The 21,652-nt window shown below is 41.7% G+C and overlaps 1 protein-coding gene across 1 annotated transcript in view; it reads left to right on the forward strand.

The window, feature by feature from the left end:
• The first annotated feature begins 7,723 nt into the window (after nucleotides 1–7,723).
• Nucleotides 7,724–21,652, forward strand: part of PTN (pleiotrophin) — a 111,764-nt gene continuing 97,835 nt past the window's right edge. The window contains exon 1 of the mRNA XM_032783153.2: nucleotides 7,724–7,821. The gene's annotated coding sequence lies outside the window, so the exon portion shown is untranslated. The remainder of the gene's footprint in view (nucleotides 7,822–21,652) is intronic.

Here is a 21,652-nt window from a genome sequence, read left to right on the forward strand (position 1 = left end):
GTTGGTGGTTCCAACTAAGTACCGGGGGAAGCTCTTAAGCTCAGCTCATGATCATCCCAGTGGTCATGCTGGGGTGAACAGAACCAAAGATAGGTTGGGGAAGTCCTTCCACTGGGAGGGGATGGGCAAGGACGTTGCCAAGTATGTCCGGTCTTGTGAGGTGTGCCAAAGAGTGGGAAAGTCCCATTTCAGCGAGTAGCTGTGGATATTCTGGGTCCTTTCCCAAGAAAGACGCCCAGAGGAAAGCAGTACATACTGACTTTCGTGGACTTTGCTACCCATAAAAAGTCTTCTTGTTTCCCTTTATTCCCATAGCTAGTTTGAGATCATTTTGTGCCTTTGCCTTTCTAATCTTGCCCCTGCATTCCTGTGTTGTTTGCCTATATTCATCCTTTGTAATCTGACCTAGTTTCCATTTTTTATATGACTCCTTTTTATTTTGTAGGTCATGCAAGATCTCGTGGTTAAGTCAAGGTGGTCTTTTGCCACATTTTCTATCTTTCCTGCCCATCAGAATAGCTCTTGTTTGACAATGATGCAATTTATATATATATATGTATTATTTATGCTGTACTAACAGGACCAATATTAACATTGTAAACAGTCTGGCAAGGGGGAAAACAAAAAGCTCAGTCTGCTTGTTTGGAAAGGTCTGCAATGGAATATCTTAGTGTTTATCCAGAATTAATGGAAAGGGAATGGCCAAGAGGGATGAAAACAATAATTTATAGCTTGAAATAGAAATATGGTTGAATTCTTGTAGTGTTAAAGGATGTTTAAAAGTAAGTTACAGCAATGGGAATGTTGCTACTGAACTACAGTTTCATCTGTCCCTCTCAGAATCTGCAAACCCTTCAATACTACCTTATGAATAGGAGAATGTGTTGTTATTAATAATAAGAACATTACATTTGAGTCTGTAGGCCTCAGCCAAGACTGGGGTCCCTTGTGCTAGGCATTGTATATACAATGCTGCCCCAAAGAACATACAAATAAATTGCCAATAAAGCAAAAGACTCAGCATGAAAACCTGCTCCTTATTGATTATTAGATGGAAAATATCAATGAGCAAGACCAGTAAAACCCCATAGCGCACACAGATCTAATCTCAGAACAAAGCAGGTCAAGGAAACTTGATCAGATAATCTCCTTGCTAAAATCTCACCAATCATACTTTAAAGAAGAATGGAAAACAAAATGATAATTGCCAAGTTCATCAACGTCAAGAGAGGGTTTCTTGAGCATAGGCCTAAATGTTGCTCACTTGACAGATACTGGGATCTGATCTGCATGGGAAGATCTTTGCACTCACATGTTACCCCACTTAAGCTAATGAGGCTCCATGCAGGAACATAAGAACATAAGAATGGCCATACTGGGTCAGACCATCTAGCCCAATATCCTGTCTTCTGACAGTGGCTAATGCCAGGTACCTCAGAGGGAATGAACATACCAGGTAATCATCAAGTGATCCATCCCGTCGCCCATTCCCAGACGCAAAACTCCAACTGTGCTGGTCTAATTTGCAAGATCAGAACCTATATTTCTACTGGTTGTGAAGATGCTGGGCTTGACTCTTCTTTCACTTACATTAGTTTTACAATTGTGTAGCTGCATTGATTTCCCTGGATGTACATTTGATTTACACTAGCCTGACAAAGAAGAAAATTATCCCAGCTGAGTGAATGTGAAGAAGGAAGAATTAAAGAGATATCAAAGTGAAGGGGAGGAGGAAACTCATGAATAAAAAATAGAGAGACATAATGAAGTAAAAGATTATTGCTATATTTTAAAAAATGAAATATACAGTACTGCCAACCCAAAGTGTTAAAAAAGCATGAGATAAAAAATCATGAGATTGGCTTAACAATCTTTAAATTTTAAAAAGTAATACATTTTGGGTCTTTTTACTTATCCTCAGGTTTCTGAGCCTCTTAGGGTTCACATTTCAAACTTTTCTCTGCAATCAGGAAGACTAGAAGCTTACTTTCTTTAAAATGAAAGATGAGCATCTTGTGTAATCACCTGACTCCGGAAGCTGGGGCTTAAAGCAAAAAAACCCCTCATATCATGAGGCTCTATGATAACAATGTGAGAATTGGCAATACTTCATTTAGCATGGAGTGATATCTTACTTGACTTGCTGTCAGTGGTATTCACAATATTTATATGGCAGTAAATGTATACTTCCTAGTCCTACTGAACTACTCACAGCAGTAAAACTAAGCATGTGCATTAGTGTTTGCAGGATTGGCGCCTTAGTGTGTATATTGAAATGCTGTGTTTATATGTTAATCAATTTATCCAGTGTACCCTGTCTGGGTCATTGAGAGTTCTCCATGTTACAGTTGAGATACAAGAGCAGGACAGCAGATGTTACTGCTGCTTGCATTTCACCTGTTAAGTGGATAACAGAGCAGATCAGAAAACTGAAATTTTCCTGTGAGAAATTTTGAATATCACTATTCAAAAACAATTTTTTTCCAATATTTTCCTCCTAGAAGTTTCAAAACAGTTCAGAATGACAATGTTTGTTTTGATTTGGCTCAAGATGTTATTTTTGTTGCTTTAAACCAAAAAATAAAACAAAACAAAACATTTTAAGTTGAAACAAAACAAAACTTGTTGTTTTGAATCAGCACTTGACCATAACATAGCAATTTGTTTTAGTTTTTACAAACTTCAAAGCTGAAATGAAATACGATTTTTAAAGTGAAAATGAAATGAAAAATGTTGTTTAATTTCAAAATGGTGAGTTGAAACAAACATTTTTTTTGTTTTGACATTTCATATTGGAAAAATAGCAAAACTTTTTGCCAGAATTGACAATTTCCCATGACATTTTTCAATTTTTATGAAACTGTGTTATTCAGCAGGAGCATTTACTTGATGAGAAATTTCAGACAATGCATAACTAGACCTTTCTCTCCAGGAGTATCATTCCAGCACATCTCCCCAGCACAAACTAAGAAAATGTTAAACTAAATAACATGTATGCACAAGAGCAACTTTATGCAGGTGAGCAGTAGCCCAACTGAAGAAAATGGAATTAGTCAAATGTGTTGTTACACATAAGTATAAATGTTTGCAGGACTGAGGCCTAAGATTGATTCTTGGGGGTATTAAATGTGTGAGGTTTTGTTGTGAAGCACTTAGCACACTGTTGCGTGCTTTAAAATAATAATATTGTATTTGCAGTTTCTCGGTTTACATTCTTCACCAATATGCCTGGAAACTGAGTTTTAATGAGGTGGGTCACTTTTAAACTACAGTTTGGGATTCAAATGATTATTGTTTTTTAAACCACATCATTTTCCCCCTATTCTAATTATAGGGCTGATAGTTTCTGTGACAATATGCACGCCATTGTGCAAGCTTAATATAAAGCTAGTCTGAGAAGAACCACAACTCAGAAGCAGTTGATGCCAGCGTTCAATATATCTACTAAATAATTCATTATCACTAATGGAAGTCTGATCTTAGTGGAGAAGCAAGCTTCTGTGGGCACTCACTGCTGGTTTTGGCATCCAGACTCTAGAGAACAACAATGGAGCAAAAGGTGAAAAAATCTTTAACTGTTCTTGTGTTCTCTTTTCTGGTTTCCCAGAATTATATTATTTCTTCCTGGTGGAGGCTGCAGCTGAGAGCTGAGTGGGTGATAGAAAGAAATTAATATTTACAGTATGTCTGAAACAAACAAACAAAGTTCAAACCAAGCTGACCTATTGACTGGCATGTGTTTTTGTTTGGTTTTAGAAATGCACTGCATCTTTCTGCTAAGTGATGGGAGCAAAGGCAATGAAACATTTACTGGGGGCAAATTGCACAAGGTATTGCCTCCAAATTTCATACTCAGATTTTAGGCTTAGAATTTTCTAAGAAGGTGAGGTGCCCAATTCTCATTGAAAGTCTGAGAGTTGGGTGCCAAACTCCTATTAGCATCTTTGGAATTCCTTGCCTAGAGGTACTGAGCATCCCCAACTCCAATGTAAGTCAAAGGGAGCTGAGGGTGCGCTCAACACCTTACAAAGGAAAATAATCAGCAAGATGAATTCTAATATGAAAGGGCTTCTATTTTTAGGCACACTCAAGATTCCCAATCCCAATCATCTTTAGGAAAACCCATCCCTTCCAAAAATACTGTGAACATCAGCTGGTGGAAATATTTGGGTTCATTTACTGGTGCATTACCATTCTGCATCAACAGTCAAAAAAATCTGTATAACTTGTTCCCTTAATTTTTGCTCTTTTCCTTTCTAAAAGGAGCAGTGTTCATCACTCTTCTTTACCTCTTGGAGATACTGTTTCAGGCAGTGAAGAGGCAACTCGAAAGTAAAGGTTTGACCCTTGTAGCTGCTAACCCATTCTTTATCTTTTTTTAAACTAATCTAAAACTGATATCTACAAACAAACCATAAGGGAAAAGATTTAAATCCTAGCCGGAGATAGCAGAGTTCTCTAGCAGCCTATAAGCAAGATGTCCTTTTTAGTTAAATTTAGATTCCTTGTGTGTCTAGACCAGATTATTAACAACCAAGGGCTGCCTTTCAGTATAGAGATTTTTATCCTTCACATGTTACCTAGACTTAACTCTTTGTCTTTATGTCCCCCTTTCCATCATCCAAGAAGACCACCTAGATGTAGGAAATAAACCATTGTTTGGGATGGACAAAATAATAAGAGACAAGATGGTGAAGCAGAACCCACGGGCTGCATCTAACGAGTAGAATATTTTTGCACCAGTTAACTGGTCAGACTATATCTTCCATGGTTCCTTATTACCATTCTTCTCCATGCTGTCCCGTTGATTCTGTCCCATCTTGCTTTAAGTACGTTGGGAGGCCCACCTCAGTAGTTGTGAGTCCGTCTAGAAAGTCACTTGTCATAGTCCTATTAATGTCAAAGGTGTCAAACATTGTAGGCTCTTTGGAGCAGAATGTGTCTTACTATGTTTATACAGCACATAGCACAATGAAATCTTGTACTCAGTTGGCACCTCCTAGGTGCTATTGTGATACAAATAACATTAACAATAAAAACACACATATTACTTAACTTTCCAGAATTGAGGTGCTTTCATTTTTTATTAGAGTTCCTTTAGACCGTAATTCATTTACCGTTGAACAAATGCATAATTGTATATACCAGTGGTCCCTAACCTTTTCATCTGGCAGGCACCAGACGAAGGATCACTGAGGCGGTGGAGCAGCTGCTGAAATGGCGCCTCCCGATGCTGCTGCTTGCCATTGACAAGTGATGTCATCGAGAGGAGTCCCAGCCGAAATTCAGGAGCGACGCCTCTCAATGACGTCATTTGTCAACGGCAAGTGGCGTCATCGAGAGGCGTCTCCGCCAAAATTCAGGGGCGATGCCGCTCGATGACATCACTTGTTGGTGACAAGGGTCGTCATTGAGAGGCGTCTCCGATGAAATGCTGCTGAAATTCGGCAGCATTTTGGTGGGTGCTCTTCAGGGTCCAGGATGTGGGCACATTAAGATGCCCCCGCAGGTGCAACCACTGGTGTATACAATTGAGTCTTTAGCCTTTCCAAATCCTAATGCAAGTCACATCACAAGATTAGAATTTGGTTCAATGTGTGTGCCCAGTTTCAGCAAATTCAGATCTGAGATGTGGTGAGGGAGGTACCAGGGATTGCTGTAACTGGGAAAAAGTGTCAGCTGAAACTGTTTTACAGTGGAAAATTGGGTTTTCAACACAATGAAAATTTTAATGGAAAGTGACCGCTTTCTGTGGAAAGTTTCTCTCTCTTTAAAAAAAAATTTTAAAACCTCAGTTTTCTTTTTTTCAACAAAAAAATTGAAATTTTCGGCAGGGGAAACATAATTTTGACCTGCTCTATGCCTCAATTTTCTCTTTAGCCCACAGAAAAATGTACAAGCAATATTGTTCCCTTGTCTCACCAGTCTGCTCCAACCTCACTCTTCATCCAGAGCACACAGTTTTGGTGGCAATCAGATGAACAAACTTTTAAGGCCAAAGATGTCAAACATTCTAGGCTATGGTGCAGGGAATGTCACTTGCTAAGTTTGTACAGGGTCCCACTCTCAGGTGGAGCACTCCAGGGACCGTGCAAGTCAGCTACTAAGTATCCCTCTTTATTGTTGTGTGGCTTGCATAATTTTCATCCCATAAGAAGGAAATAGATTTCTCAGTGCAGTCCTGGCCATTTGACTCCAGAGAAGTCTGGCTTATGTTGCTAGCCCAGCTGCTAGAGATACCTGTTCTATCTGAACCCATCTACTATTTTGTGTTGATGATCAAAGTTGTTTGTCTTCAGTGACATTGCTATCATTAAATCCCGCTGTGGCTGTGTGATGAAAGCAAAGGAAGAAATGGAAGGGATTAGTTTACTTCACCCAGAAAGAATCCAGGTGGGTGCAATTATCCAGTCTGGGATTTACTGTACAGTGCCTTTTATTGTTACAGGTGGAAGGTGTTAGATGATGCAATATACACTTCTGCCAGGCAGAGGATTTTCTTAGCTCATTTCTCTGGAAACAGGAGAACCTGAACTGGATTTCTGCACTAACTTGGAATAGGAGCCAAAAATGTATGACCCCAGAAAGACGACCAAACCCCCAAATGCTGTGTGCATTTATAGCCAAGAAATAGTCTCACTCTAGGGTTTAGAAACAAGAAAGAATATGCCTGACTTTAGAATGTCAGCTACATTTTTAAATTGGCAATTGGGGAGCATTCTCATTTAACAAATGCAATGAGGATAAAAGTGGGGAAAGCCTGCCTCTAGAGTGAAAGCTTTTATGTAATTCCAGCAGTCAACAGAACTAGAAGTTATGAAATTCCATGAAAAAATGTTGTTTTGTGATATTTTCAGCCTAACTGGAAATTACAAGTACCAGACTTCTTTTTCTTTCAGTGTTTCCAGCCCAATTCTGGACAGTCAAGACTTTCAAATAAACTTGGATTCTAAGCCCAGTTAACTTCAAGGCTCTTCTTGACTTTCAAGGGCTTTGGATCAGGCCCATAGTGCCAACAAGTGAAATAATTCTTTGTGTCTGAAATTTCTGACATTTGTTCATGGCTACCTGGGACGTCAATGCGAATCTCCCACGCGCTGTGGCTGACAGTGAATCCACGCTAGCCGTCTCAGCTCCTTATGTGTGCGCATTGCAAACAGGATCATAGATTCAATCAGATTTTTTTTTTTTAAATAAGTTACCTGGCACAGGGGTTCGCAGACATTAGCCCTCCAGACCCAGTACATTATGGTGCTGACACTGCCTCGGCAAGTAACAGAACGTGGGGAAACTATCACCATCAGACGAGGGTTTTGTAGAGCTTCTCTTTCCCAACAAAGCTTTACTCTTTGCTCACCACAACCCCGGTGCATACAACGTATGAAATTGCAGAGGAGGGATGCTACCCTGCAGCTACCTTTTCTTAGCAGGAAACAAGGAACACAAATCTTGCACCTCTCCGGGTCCTACCCCCTCTCCCATTCCCCTGCCTTCCTCCAGTCCCGGGGCGCGAGACTGCCCCTGGAGTGACCTGCTTTTAATCAGCTTCCCAAGCAGATCACATGAGTGCAAAGTGGCCTCTCGCGCTCTGCCTCCCTCCTCTCCCGCTCGCAGTCTGCGCGCGAGTGAGTCCAAGCGAGGAGCGGCGAGTTCCCTGCCTCGAGCAGCCCAATCTTGGCGGGACCATCCCAGCCGGAGGTGGGAAGCGAGAGCGCACGGGGCGGCGAGGAGCCCCCAGCTCCAGCCCGAAAGAGACGGCTCGGCCCGGCGCTCCCAGGCAGCCAAGCCCACAGCCGAAGGCAGCTGGGCCGACACTTCCACGTACGTCCAAGCGGGTTTGCTGGGGCTGGGGCGCGCGTGTCAGAGGGTCGCGCCCGAGGCGCTTTCTTCCGCTTCGGGACGGCGCGGACACGCGTGCAGCGGCCGCCTGGCCAGGGGCTGGGCTCCCTGCTCGGGGCCTCTCTGGGTAGCAACTCGCGGGCAGGGAACTGAGCGGGGCCGCGGAGAGCAGCCCCCTGGGCATTGCTGGGGGTCTCCTCTCGCCCCCCCCGGACCAGCTGGTGTCGGACACAGCTGCCCCCGCCCCCCCCCGGGGACGTGGTGGCCGAGGAGCTCTGGACTCGCCCAAGGGACCCAAAGAGAAACAGTTTGCCTGGCTACCTCTGCAGGCTGCTGCCTTCCAGGCTGGGGGGCGGCCGCCGAGGATTACTGTGAAGGCTAATAGGATAATGGAGCAGTTCCCTGCTCTCAGCTCAGCGAGATTTAAGGCAGCTGCACAGCTCGGTTTAGCCACTTGATCATAACTTGGCAAGAAAGGCTGGCGGTGGCGGATCAATATGTGACAGTATTGAATAGCTAAGAGGCAGGAGGGGGAACTTTACACAGTGTAAAGAAAAAAAAAGTCAGTGTCTGCCAGCAAAAAATGTGCTCAAAAGGAATGGCAGAAGTATGCACCTAGGATAGGCAACCCACTATGGATGCCCCTCTTACCTGGGGTCCCGCAGGGATCAGTTCTCTGTCCGGTGCTGTTCAATATCTTCATCAATGATTTAGATCATGGCATACAGATTAGAGTACACTTATAAAGTTTGTGGACAATACCAAGCTGGGAGGTGGTGCAAGTGCTTTGGAGGATAGGATTATAATTCAAAATGATCTGGACAAACTGGAGAAATGGTCTGACATAAATTGGATGAAATTCAATAAGGACAAATGCAAAGTGCTCCACTTAGGAAAGAACAATCAGTTGCACACATACAAAATGGGAAATCACTGCCCAGGAAGGAGAACTCTGGAAAGGGATCTGGGGGTCATAGTGGATCACAAGATAAATATGAGTCAAAAGTGTTACACTGTTGCAAAAAAAGCAAACATAATTTTGGGATGTATTAGTAGGAGTGTTGTAAGCAAGACAGGAGAAGTAATTCTTCCTCTCTACTCTATACTGATTAGATCTCAACTGGAGTATTGTGTCCAGTTCTGGGCACCACATTTCAGGAAAGATGTGGACAAATTGGAGAAAGTCCAGAGAGGAGCAACAAAAATGATTAAAGGTCTAGAAAACATGACCTATGAGGGAAGATTGAAAAGATTGGGTTTGTTTGGAAAAGAGAAGACTGGGAGAGGACATAACAATAGTTTTCAAGTACGTAAAAGGTTTTTGCAAAGAGGAGGGAGAAAAAATGTTGTTCTTAACCTCTGAGAATTGGACAAGAAGCAATGGGATTAAATTGCAGCAAGGGAGGTTTAGGCTGGACATTAGGAAAACCTTCCTAACTGTCAAGGTGGTTAAACACTGGAATAAATTGCCTACGGCAGTTGTGGAATCTCCACTGGGGATTTTTAAGAGCAAGTTAGACAAACACCTGTCAGAGATGATCTAGTAATACCTAGTCCTGCCATGAGTGCAGGGGACTGGCCTAGAAGACCTCTCAAGGTCCCTTCCAGCCCTATGGTTCTACGGTGCCAGCAATGTTTTCACTTTGATCCCAGAGACTTAGGGCCAAACTCTATGCTCTGATAAGCACATAACGCTATTTGACTGTAATGGGGGTTAACCTGCTTATCCTAGAGTAATATTTGACCCTTACTTTACTGCCGCTAAAATAAGTAACTCCAACAGGTGCTGATGGATCAGTTATAAAATTGTTATTGTTAGTTTGTTTTAAATCTTGTTTTAAAGGCCTGGGGGGAGGGGTTGGGAAAACTGCGCCAAACTCTGCTGTCAGTGAGACTGGTGTAAATACAAAGTAACACCATTGACTTTTAAGTGAGAGAATAACTTCTCCCATTGAGTTTAGAGATAATTCTGCTGATATATCATATTGGTTTCTGTCATTTATTTGTCTTCCTTATATATATTAGGGCTATTTACAGGCACAGGGAATCTTTTCACTTCATTAAAAGTTCATCTCCTGTTGCTTGCTCTCTACCTGAGGTCACACTTCTCAGGTTTTGATATCACAAGGAGATGAATGAATAATACATTTGTGGAATGTTCTAAAGCTTAAATTCCACCAGGAATTAAGCGTCCTGTGACCATGTCCACTTGGTCTTGTTTATAAGCAGTGTGGAATTGTGTATATTATGCTTTTTTCCCTATGCAATACCGTTACAACTGTGGCCAGAGGAGTGGGTTCTAACTAGATCCTGCTTACTGTAAGTCAGAGGAGCAAGTGGAAGGACATTTTAGCCAAAGGTTCTTCAGCTCTGAAACTTGCTACCTTTCCATTGTTCCATCACAGCTTCAGTTTGGTATTGTTCTGAGCCTGTTGCAAAGTTCAGCTTTTGGGGTAGCTAATGGATTGAGGGAACAGGTATGCTTGTAGGTGCAGGCTATTCTAAGGAGACAGTTGTTTTTATGTACCTTTTGAATGTTGCATGATAGCTGCTGTACAATGGGAGTTTTACTTTTCATCATCTATTATAAACACCTCACCCCCCTCCCCAAACAACACTGAAATATCAATCAACAGAAATGATCCAAAGGGTAACTTTCCCCCAGAAAAGGTAATATGTAATTTGTGACATGGTAAAGCTGTTTGTTTGTTGTTGTAAGTTTGATGAAGGGGAAAGGAAAAGTTATCCAGCTAGAAGAAAAAAGTTGTGCATAACTTAATGACCATCTATATGGGCAGGTATGTGTGAAGGGACAAATAGAAAGTTGGTGTCTCTCTGAACTAAGTTCCTTAGTAATTGGGACCTTATCCAGCACTCACTGAAGAAAAAGGAAGGACTCCCTTTGTCTTTAGTGGGCTTTGGAGCAGGCATTTGGACAGAAGGGTGGGAGGGAAATTTGTCACTGGCTTCAGTTTGTGTCTTTTACAAAGGGATACATTTTTTGTTTGTTTTTATTTTAGTCAATAGCATCTTCCTTTCCTCTACAATAAATAGTACAGACAAGGGAGGCCTTGATCACTAATGTGGGCACTTTCTTGGTTGACTTGTGGAAGGTGCTGTCTGACTTCCAGCAGCATCACCTCCACCAAATTATGTCACAACTAGATCTGATCTCCCTTCTCTTAGTCTTGCTGGAGTCTGTTAGATCGAAGTACTCTCATAGAAGAACTGTCCTTTCTGCGTGAACTCTGAAAACATACTGATTTGACACACACTGTTATATTTTAAAACATTTGTGCAGTGCTTTAGTGGGGTTATCACTTATATAGAGCATTACAATGCAACACTGAGTTACTGTGGATGGAACTTGCTTTCCTCATGAACGTTGTCTTCCTCCACAGGCCACCTCCCTTGCATATATTCTCCATAAACTTATGGTGTTTTCTATGGGAGCTGATCTGTGACTAACAGTGTAATCTCCACTTCAATATATGCAGCCTTTTGCTGACTGGTGCATCAAAAGCATTTTTCTCTTAGAGGTTTCATTTCAGGGCTTTAACTGAGGAAATCTATATATGTGTCAAGCCTCTTCATAATAAACCATTTAAAATGCTGTCCTGGGATCAAACCAGGTCGCTGTAACACGTACACACTGCTCTTCATATGCTTAGAGTGACCTACACTTGGTCAATCCATATACCTAGTATAGTTGTCTCTGATTTATCCTCTTTGGACTGCCTTGTTCACAGGGAGTTTATGTTGCAAATTATTCACAATTCTTGGCATGCTGAGCAGCCTCAAACTTAAACTGCAGCCTCATTTTCCATCCAGTCAATACCACACTTTCATGTGTCCGAGTTTCCATGGTGCCATCAAGCTTCTAGCTAGATATTGACATCTGACAGCAGGAATATCATTCTGTCTTGCTGTGTATATTTAGTGAAACTGTCAGAGCCATTTAGGGTGTGCATTTCTAATTTATATCCATATCCTCATATTATTAGTTAGTGCTTGTTAAGCCTTGCCTAATAGCCCTGGTTACATAGACAACAGCAACAATGAACTTCAGATACGGCTTAGACAACAGACATTTTGAGATAAGCAGAAGAACCCATATTTTAGGTTAGTTTGGGCAATTCAGCATCACGGGGACACAAAGGATAACATTTTTAAAAAATGCCAGAGTCCCTGATGGCTGCTATCACGTAGATATTTTTGAAAATCTTCTCATCTGTGGCTTTCTGAATGTTAGTACATAGAGTGTTCCTTCTCTGTAGAGCTGTTTAGGTTGAAGTAGGGAAGTATGTATTGTAAGATATTTAAAGTGGATTTCAGAGGGCTTGGGAGGAGCCAGAATGCAAGAGCCTTATTTCAACTGAAGTCTTATATAAAAAGCTCTATTCAGAGTAAGCCAAAAATGAGGTCAAAAAGTACAGGGGTGAACTATGCAGGGCCGGTGCAAGGATGTTTCGCTCCTAAGGCAAAACTTCTACCTTGCGCCATCCCCGAGCCCCTGCCCTGAGGCGCCCCCCCTGTGGCAGCTCCTCACCCTCTGCCCTGAGGCATCCTCCCATGCCCCGACTCACCCTTGCTCCACCTTCACCCCGAGCACACTGTCGCTGCTTCGCTTCTCCTGCCTACCAGGCTTGCGGCGCCTAAGCTGATTAGCGCCACAAGCAGGGGAGGTGAGAGAACTGAAGCAGTCATGGCATGCTTGGGGAGAAGGCGGAGCAGGGGTGAGCTGTTTCACTTCTCCGGCCTCCCAGGCTTGTGGTGCCAATCAGCTTAGGTGCTGCAAGCCTGGTAGGCGGGAGAAGTGAAGCAGCGATGGCATGCTCAGGGAGGAGGCAGAGCAATGGTGAGCTGGGGTGGGGAGTTACCCTGAGTGCCGCCCCCCCCCTTACTTGCTGCAGGCAGCTTTCCCCGCACTCCCCTGCCCCAGCTCCCTCCGCTTAAATGCTGGCAGCGACTGGCACGGCTGAAGATCCGACCGCCGCAGTCACTGCTGAAGAAAATGCCGCCCCCCAAATCCTAGTGCCCTAGGCGACCGCCTAGGTCACCTAAATGGTTGCACTGGCCCTGGAGCTATGGTATGTAAAATGTGCCTTTTAGTAAAATAACCGCCTGTATCAATTTGCGCATTATTACTGTAGAAATATTGCTACTCTGGTTTACAATGTAGCAGTGGTCAAACAATTTGTTAGAAGCAATAGCTCTCATGGTGACATAAACTTTGTGAGGAGAGAGAGATCTATTCTAGTTACTTGTGCCAGCAGGAGTCCCAGCAGTGCATTGTCCACCACCAAGTGCCTAGTAACTGAGTGGAAAGTGGAGGATGTCTCAGGAAATACAGTGCAGCCAAAGCCACCAGGCACTGGGGGTGGATTTGTTAGCCACAAAATGATGGAATTAGTATTTTAGCGCCATAGAATAAATTGCTAGCATTCATTCATCATAGTCTTTAGATTAACTATAGAACAGTTTCCCGCAATGAATTTTTTCTTTCTTTCCAAATGTAATAAATAATATAGGGCATTAGACCATCAAGACCAAGAGAGTCTTCTCCACCATAACCAGTGTCCTGTTCCTCTGTCTGCCATGAGCATTGCACTGACGGCTGATAGTGGAATTGTCGCTGTTTCGTTCTTAACAATTTTAAATGATTTAGAAATAATTGTTATTTTTCACTACTAGAAAGTAACAATGACTTCAGATGAAGACTAAGTACTGTTAGCAGAAGTAGACCAACTCTTAGAAAATGAGATCCTGATTTTATATAAAGGTACCCACCATTATTAATACATGCACTAATAACAAGAATGAAAGAGGAGATATTCAGATAACCAGCAGAATTGTATCTAAACATTTTCCACTAGACAGTAGCTGCTTGTGAACATAGAATATCGTTGTGGGGTCTCAAACAATCATTATAATTGGGGTCAGTAGCATGGCTAGGGCAGTGGGTTTCAAGCTGAAGGCAACTACTTTTGGATTTTTTAGATGAGCACTGTAAACATTTGATCTTGTATGAAGCTGAGATGGTACCCAATGTGATGTCATCATCATCTTTGATCTCAGCATCTTTACTATGAGAATTACCTAGCTAATGAAGTAATAGTTGGCAATCTGTATGGAATCTGCTGTTTATATTTTTATTAGCTCTGAGTTGGCAGAGAAGCTGCTTCTGTAGTGTCTGATTCATTAGTGTATTTCAGTCGTTCTCAAGTTTTAAAAGCCTTTTCAGTATGGAAAAGGTAAAGTTCCTCTTGGTGCCAACACTTTGTTATAGCCAGTACTGAGGATGTATAACCTTGATGTCATAAGACTTGTTCAGTGCACTGAAGTGTTCAGCAGTGTCTTACCCTTGACTGATAGAAAGGACCGAAGCCTGGAAGTACAAAGAGCAATGAAACAGCTCTGCAGCCTGAGCCTCATAAACACAAGTCGGTTGGTACAGGCCAGCTGTGGGTGTCCAGTTGGTATGTAGACATAGCCTCAGTGTACATTTTGGAACAGAGGTTAGGCTCCCCTCCAAGGTCTGACTGTTTTCTAAGGGACAGATTCTACCTCTGATCCCCACATAAATTCCAGAGCTCACTGAGGTCCTGGGGTAATGGGATGAGGAGGTTGCAAAACATGTAATCCTGTTCTTCATCGTGTTATCCAGGTGCTGAGTGGGATGGGAAGGAGGAAGAGGGGGAATTACCAAATACAGACAAAAGACACACAGTGCAATGGTTGTGGAAATCAGCGTACCACATCTCATTACTTAGTTTAAAATAACACTCCTAAATCTGTCTAAGCCACCCAAAAGCTTGGTCAGTTCAATTTCAAGCAATGATAGGCATAATGCTTTTTATAGTGAGCCCTGTCTTGTGTTTTGGTTTTGTTCATCTTAGTGTTACGAGCACTTTGAGATTAATTTGCCTACCTGTTGTTTTAAGATGATCTCCAGACACATCAAAGTCAGGTAGCATTTAAAGTGTACAATAATCACACAGACTGGGTTTTATATCTTTCATACTTCAGGTATTCTGAAGTGCTATAGAACACAATTAATTAGATGCTGGTTGCACAGTAAAAATCTAGGAGCCACCGTGCACTCAGCAATAATGATCTTACAGCATGGGACATTATTATTACTTCTATTGCAGAAGTATCCTAAAGATACTAGTTACTGCGCAAACATATATGGAGATACAAACCCTGGCCTAAAACCTTTAAAATCTAAAATGACAAAAAAACAATTGAAAGGAGTAAAAAAAAGCTACAATATACAAAGTTATCGGAATCATGAATGACACATATCTTAGTTCCACAACACACAAAATACATATAGATAAGGATGTATGTGTGAAGAGTCCGAAGCTGCCCCTCTGCCCAGACATTCTTTCTTAGAATTCCCTGACCCTGGTTTGTTAAGCAGGGCATGTTGTTCATTATACACACACTGGGTTTATCATAGAATCTTTTTCAGACAGTGCCATGGGATCTTTATCTCCTATTTATCACATTAGAAATGAAACATGAAGGGATTCGGGAATAATGTCTTCCCAGAAGGATGGCATCTCTAATAATTCAATGCCTTCCTAGCAGAGTCAGCACTGGGTACAAGTATATATCCTGCTTTGGGGCACTTGAACTAAGAACCTCTGGTTCAGTGTCAATATGGCTACCAACACTCATTCAGAATTATTCCCCGCTCCCCTCTCTGGTGGAAATAAATATTAATCTAGGACCAAATCCTGTAGTTCTTACTCAGGCAAAGCTCTCGCTGAAGTAAGGGTAAGCTTTGCCTGAGCAAGGACAGCAGGAGTCAGACCATAATTCTGAAAGGACACCTTTCCCCTTTGTTTTATTCAAAATAAGTTACGATTGTAATAGTGCTTCATAGCTTGATAGCAAACAGGGAAAATGCCATTCTGGCACCCTTACTTTGTACTGCAAATTGTCCCATTAATTGCAATGGGACTACTTACAAAGTGAGGTACAACTCAGAGTGAATACAACTATCAGAATCTTGTCCTAACTAAAGAAATGCTTCCATTCCTGTTCTCCATTATGCTGATAGGACAGAAATTGTCTCTCTCTTCAGTTAGAATCATAAGAAATACTAATCCAGAAACTGTCTTCTCTCAAATAAAAAGAAATATTATTAGCTTCTTACTCTGCCTGTCCAGCATGGTTTTTCCTTTGCTTTTCCAGGAAAAAGCTGCATTTGCCATCCTAGTGAATCAGCTTCCCTTCTGGTGTTGGGGAAAGGCCTCTGAGATGCTCTGATTGCCTCCCAGTGGCTTGTGCCATCTGATTGGCTTGTTTGTTTGGATTGCTGCATTCCCAGAGGTCACAAAGATGTTTTTGTTTGTGTGTGAGTTTCTTGCTTCTATTAGCAGCCTACCCGGGTGCAGCTGAGCATACAATGGGATGGAAGAAGAAAAAAACTACTACTACAGTTTCACTCCAAGCCAATGGCTATAATTTTCAGTGCCTTTAGAGGCATTCAGAGGCAGAGAAAGATTTGATTCAGGGAGTCTCATTGCATCATGCTTGCCTAATCTTTATTTTGCAGCATGGTCTCTTTGGTCCATATTTTTTGTCTAACTCGTGTGTTGTCAGATGTTTTTGCTAATCTTCATAAGAGACATTTGCTTAAGTAAAGTGATTACTTGGCAGACATTGTTTTTCCATTGCTTATAGAGTGTTCCTTTGCTGTTGGTAAATAATACACTCTTCATTGTGGGCTCCATTCTAGTCTCACTTATGCAGTAGGGAGGGGAAACCACTAGGGAGCCATTACAGTTCCTTGATTCTCTGGCCAACTTTATATAGGCCACACCCTGGCAGAGTTTACAGGAGACTGGGGGTTGCTCTAAAATCTGCCAGCTGGTAACAAGTCCAGCGAGATCATCTCTCAGCTGTGGATTGCAATAAGGAGAATGAACTGCATTGAATATGGGGTGGTATAGCAGGTGAATCAGTGCCTAATGGGGACTTCTCCAAGTCCCAAGAATATCCAGCTGTGGGGGAAGAAGAGGGGTTGCTCCCTTTGTGCCACTGGACCTGTATGTTTATTTTCAGTTTGTTTGGAGTTTTGCACTAAAGCAGTGATTCTCAAACTTTTGCAATGGTGACCCCTTTCACACAGCAAGCCTCAGAGTATGACCTCCCTTATAAATCAAAAACACTTTTTTTTATTTAACACTATTATAAACTGGGGTGCTGGAACAATTTTTACAGTCTGGATGCTGAGAGCCATTGAACCAAACTGTAAACCCTGTATATAATGGAAACCACTTCAAGCCAGGGGGTGTGGCAGCACCCACTGCACTCCTAGTACCAGCACCTACGATTATAAATGGTGAAGGCAAAGCAGGGTTTGGGGTGGAGGCTGACAGCTTGTGATTCCTCACATAATAACCTTGCGACCCCCTGAGGGGTCACAACCCCCAGTTTGAGAACCCCTGTACTAAAATTTCCTGGATATATAACAGATGGTTGTAGGTGTTTGTGGCCACATGTACACTTGGAGCTGTGGGTGTCTTCTGGTTTGTACTCAAGGCAGCTAGCCTGTGACACTGCTCATCACTGACTGTACTACTGCAGCTATACTGCTATTTTTAATGCACTAGCTCAATGAAAGTTAGCACAAGTATGTCTGCTTGAGTTGGGCACTACATTCCTAGCTCCAAGTGTAGATGTAGTGCGTGTGTGCAGTGGGTGTTAAGGAACTCTGTTCTTCACCTCTGTCCAAACTTAGGCCAGAGTTGTGCAAAGGTTTATGCGTGTGGTTAACTTTGTGCACGGTGAGTTATTCCACAGAAGCCAAGGGCACTACTCAAAGAATACATGTACACAGCAAACAAGAGATGTGATTTTAGCAAGTGTAGACATACCTGAGCTACCTTTGATCTAGCTAGATTTAAGCTAGCTTGAGTAATAATAGCAGTGAAACTGTGGCAACCCAAGCAGCTGCACGGTCTAGCTCTGCCTGCTGATGACCCTGTGTACGTGCTCAGAGGGCTGCCACTTGTCCTGCTGCAGCTTCACTGCTAGTATTACTCAAGCTAGCTTTGATATACAGTAGAACCTCAGAGATATGAACACCAGAGTTATGAACTGACCAGTCAACCCTTCATTTGGAACCAGAAGTACACAATCAGGCAGCAGCAGAGACCAAAAAAAAAAAAAAAAAAAAAGGCAAATACACTACAGTAATGTGTTAAACACAAACGACTAAAAAAAAAGGGAAAATTAAAAAAAAAAGATTTGACAAGGTAAGGAGACTGTTTCCGTGCTTATTTCATTTAAAAAGGTGGTTAAAAGCAGCATTTTTCTTCTGCGTAGTAAAGTTTCAAAGCTGTATTAATCCAAGGTTCAGTTGTAAACTTTTGAAAGAGCCACCATAATATTTTGTTCAGAGTTATGAACATCCTCCATTCCTGAAGTGTTCATAACTCTGAGGTTCTACTGTAGCTAGATCAAAGCTGGTTCAGGTCTGTCTACACTTGCTGCAATTGCATCCCCTGATTGCAGTGTACACATACCTTTAGTTTATATATTTGTGTGTGTGACATTACCCAGGGTACAATCTGGACTGTCGAACAGTGATGTCCCCTTAACTCTGTAGCCTGAGGTGCCTTTTTCACTGCTTTTCTGTCAGAGTAGCCACTCCTGATCTGTTCCAACAGACTTCAGCATGCAAATTCACTTCCAGATAAATACAAGAGCACTCTGACCAGTCACTCATGAATTACATACAGGGAGATGCCTGTAAATTCCTAGTCCCAGTCTTGTCTCCCCAGAAATGTGCATCTTGTACTGCTCAGTACTCTTCAGAACAGTACAAGCTCATAGAAAGTCTCTCATTTTATTAAAGGAAGATGATTATGCACCAGACTTGTTATCCCAAATGGAGTTTCCTACACACTTTAATCCAAACACACTGATTAAGATAAGTTTATTAACTACAGAAAGATAAGTTTTAAGTGATTAAAGTCATGATGCATAAAAGTCAGGATTGGTTACAAAAGAAAATAAAAGAGTAAAACACAAGCTAATACCTAACTTAACAAGCTTACAGAATTCAAAGTGAAGGTTTTCCTCATCATACACCGCAGTAAGTTTCACAGGCTGGGTCTCCTTTCAGCTTGAGACCCCTCCCCCTTAGTTCAGTGTCCTTCAGTTATTCACTGATGTCACGAGCGGAAAGATGGGAAGAGGAGTGGAGTCAAGCCTTTTCTTCCCTCTTTATAATTCAACTTCTTGTGCCAGCAACATCCTTGCTGAATCATGGTGACAAAACAATCTCATGTGGACATGAGGTTTGAACCATCCCTGTGATGGAATGTAAATTCCTTGTTTACACCTTCCCTCTGCTGGTGAATGGTTGCTTAAGCATGTGATAGTCCTTTGGCACCTGATTGGAGTGTGACTTTGTCTCTGAAAAATGGGTTTGGGCCTGCTTTTCTTAACCTTAGACAATGTTATAACAATGTTATACAATAGACTCTTGTAGCTTTTCATACAGTGTTGTCACACACATTTTACCAGGACAATAATATTCAACAGTTTGACTTTTCAAATGATGCTTCACAGGGCATGCTTTGTGGAAAATTTATCATAGTCTTGCAAAAGTGGTGAACATAATGGTATAGACTGTCACAATAATATATAAATAGATATAGCTAGATAGATACATACACACACACCCCTACCACAGAAATTCCTGTGATAAATTTCAGAGCAATGAGATAAATTCATTTATCATCGACTTTTGATTGCCTAACGTACTATCTCCCCCTGGACTTATTCTAGCATTCCAAACCTCACAGTAGCTTCCAGTGGACCATTTATTTAAAAAATTTAATCTGTCAGAGAAATATTTTCCTCTTCTGCCTGTAAATGTGGATTTTCCTCCCTCCCTGACTCTAGAATTTTGTCTGTCCATAGGTGACTTACGACTTTTCTGCATCTAAAAATGTCATGATTAAGTCTGATATATCACACTCCTACAGGGAATGGCATAAAAGCAGGATCTTTGTACCGATATCAAGTAGAGATTCCCAGCTTTCCAGTGTGATCAATATTTGCTTCTAGCCCTGAGAGGGGCTGAAATGCTACACCTTAAAGGTGGCATGTGTTTGTACAGCTGGTTGAAATTAGAAAAATAAATGGGAACATTTCAAAGTCTGTGATTTTTTTTTTCCTCCGTTTTTTTTTTCATATGATGGAGCTGGTCAAAAGAAGAAAAATTTCAAAATTTTGCAAAAAATGAGGAAAAACAGAAAAATACAAAATACCTTCCTCCTTTTTTGATCATATATAAATATAATATACTGTTTGTATAGAAAAGCTCTTCTATTTACTTTAGAAGTTTTATGCTCCCACTGAGTCTTGTGCAGTTGGACTGATGGCCACTAATTTTCCTGGCTTTATAGGCAGAGTGATGTGAAAAATTATCCTGAATTTTTTATATATATATATATATATATATATTAATGTACAGACAACACAGTAGAACTCCACTAACCTCACTAATTTGCACTGACAGGGAGAGTTATTGAGAATTACTGAAATTTGAAAATTACCATACAACCAAATGAGAGGGAAAAAAAAGTACAATGCATTACAAAATGTTCTTTGTTCATTTAATTGACATGTACTGTAATTTAGTTTAAATTATTTATGATTATATAGACTAGGAAGTATTCCTATAATTAGAAACCACTGATTTTGTATGTAAATTGTAGGGTGTGTGGATTAGAAGTAATTTTTAGAAATGCTATGGAGAATGTTCATTTGTGCGTGGAAAAGAATGAGGTGTACACAAATGTATGTCCCATTCTCCTACTTGTTCCCAGATCTCAGACATCAGCTATGATGTGAAATATCAATGAACTGGAAAAGCATTCTGGGTAAAGAGGTATAACACAAAGATTCCACTTTACTTTAGAATTCCCAGTTGCATAAAACGTCTTGTAAATGACAAGCCAATCTCTTCTTTAGATTGACATTTCCCACACAGGGACGGCGCTTCCATTTAGGCGACCTAGGCAGTCGCCTAGGGCACGAGGATTTGAAGGGGTGCCATTTTGCTGCCCGCGGCGGCAATTCGGCGGCAGGGGGTCCTTCCGCACTCCGGGTATTCGGCGGCAGTTCGACGGCAGAGGGTCCTGCTGTGCTCCCGGTCTTCGGCGGCAGTTCTGCAATGGATCCTTCACTCGCTCCGGGACTCGCTGCAGAAGTGCCCCGAAGACTGGGAGCGTGGAAGGACCCCTCGCTGCAGAATTGCCACCAACGATCGGGAGCGCGGAAGGACCCCCGCCTAGGGCACCAGAAACTCTGGCGCTGCTGCTGTTCCCACATATGCAGTAAAGTTCTAATCTTATTTTGGATTTTTACTAGATCAGTGGTTATGAACAAAGAGGTGGCTGATGCCAGCTGGCAAAGGGAACAGGAGTTCATAAAGGGATCCCCTGTCTGAGATACCTGATCTGCTATTTACGTTCTTGTTCACCAAACTGTCATGTAAGTTCTCTAGTGAAAACCTGTGTCATGTTGATCTTTATAATCATATATGTGTGGATAATATGTAAGCAGTTATATATATGAAAATATGTTCTTAAAACCTGAAGTTAAAGGGAAGCCACCCAGAAGTGAGATGCCTAAAGACAGGTTCTATTAGACATGGGGGAAGAGACATTTATGTCCTTGGTTGACTACTTTGTATTATGTGTCTTACAGTGGAATTATATTTGCATACTGAGTCAAATGCTAATAAAGAGACTGCAGGAACTTCAGAAGAAGAAATTAA

Source organism: Chelonoidis abingdonii, chromosome 1, assembly GCF_003597395.2.
Source record: "Chelonoidis abingdonii isolate Lonesome George chromosome 1, CheloAbing_2.0, whole genome shotgun sequence".
In the NCBI taxonomy this organism is placed as follows: Eukaryota; Metazoa; Chordata; order Testudines; family Testudinidae; genus Chelonoidis; species Chelonoidis abingdonii.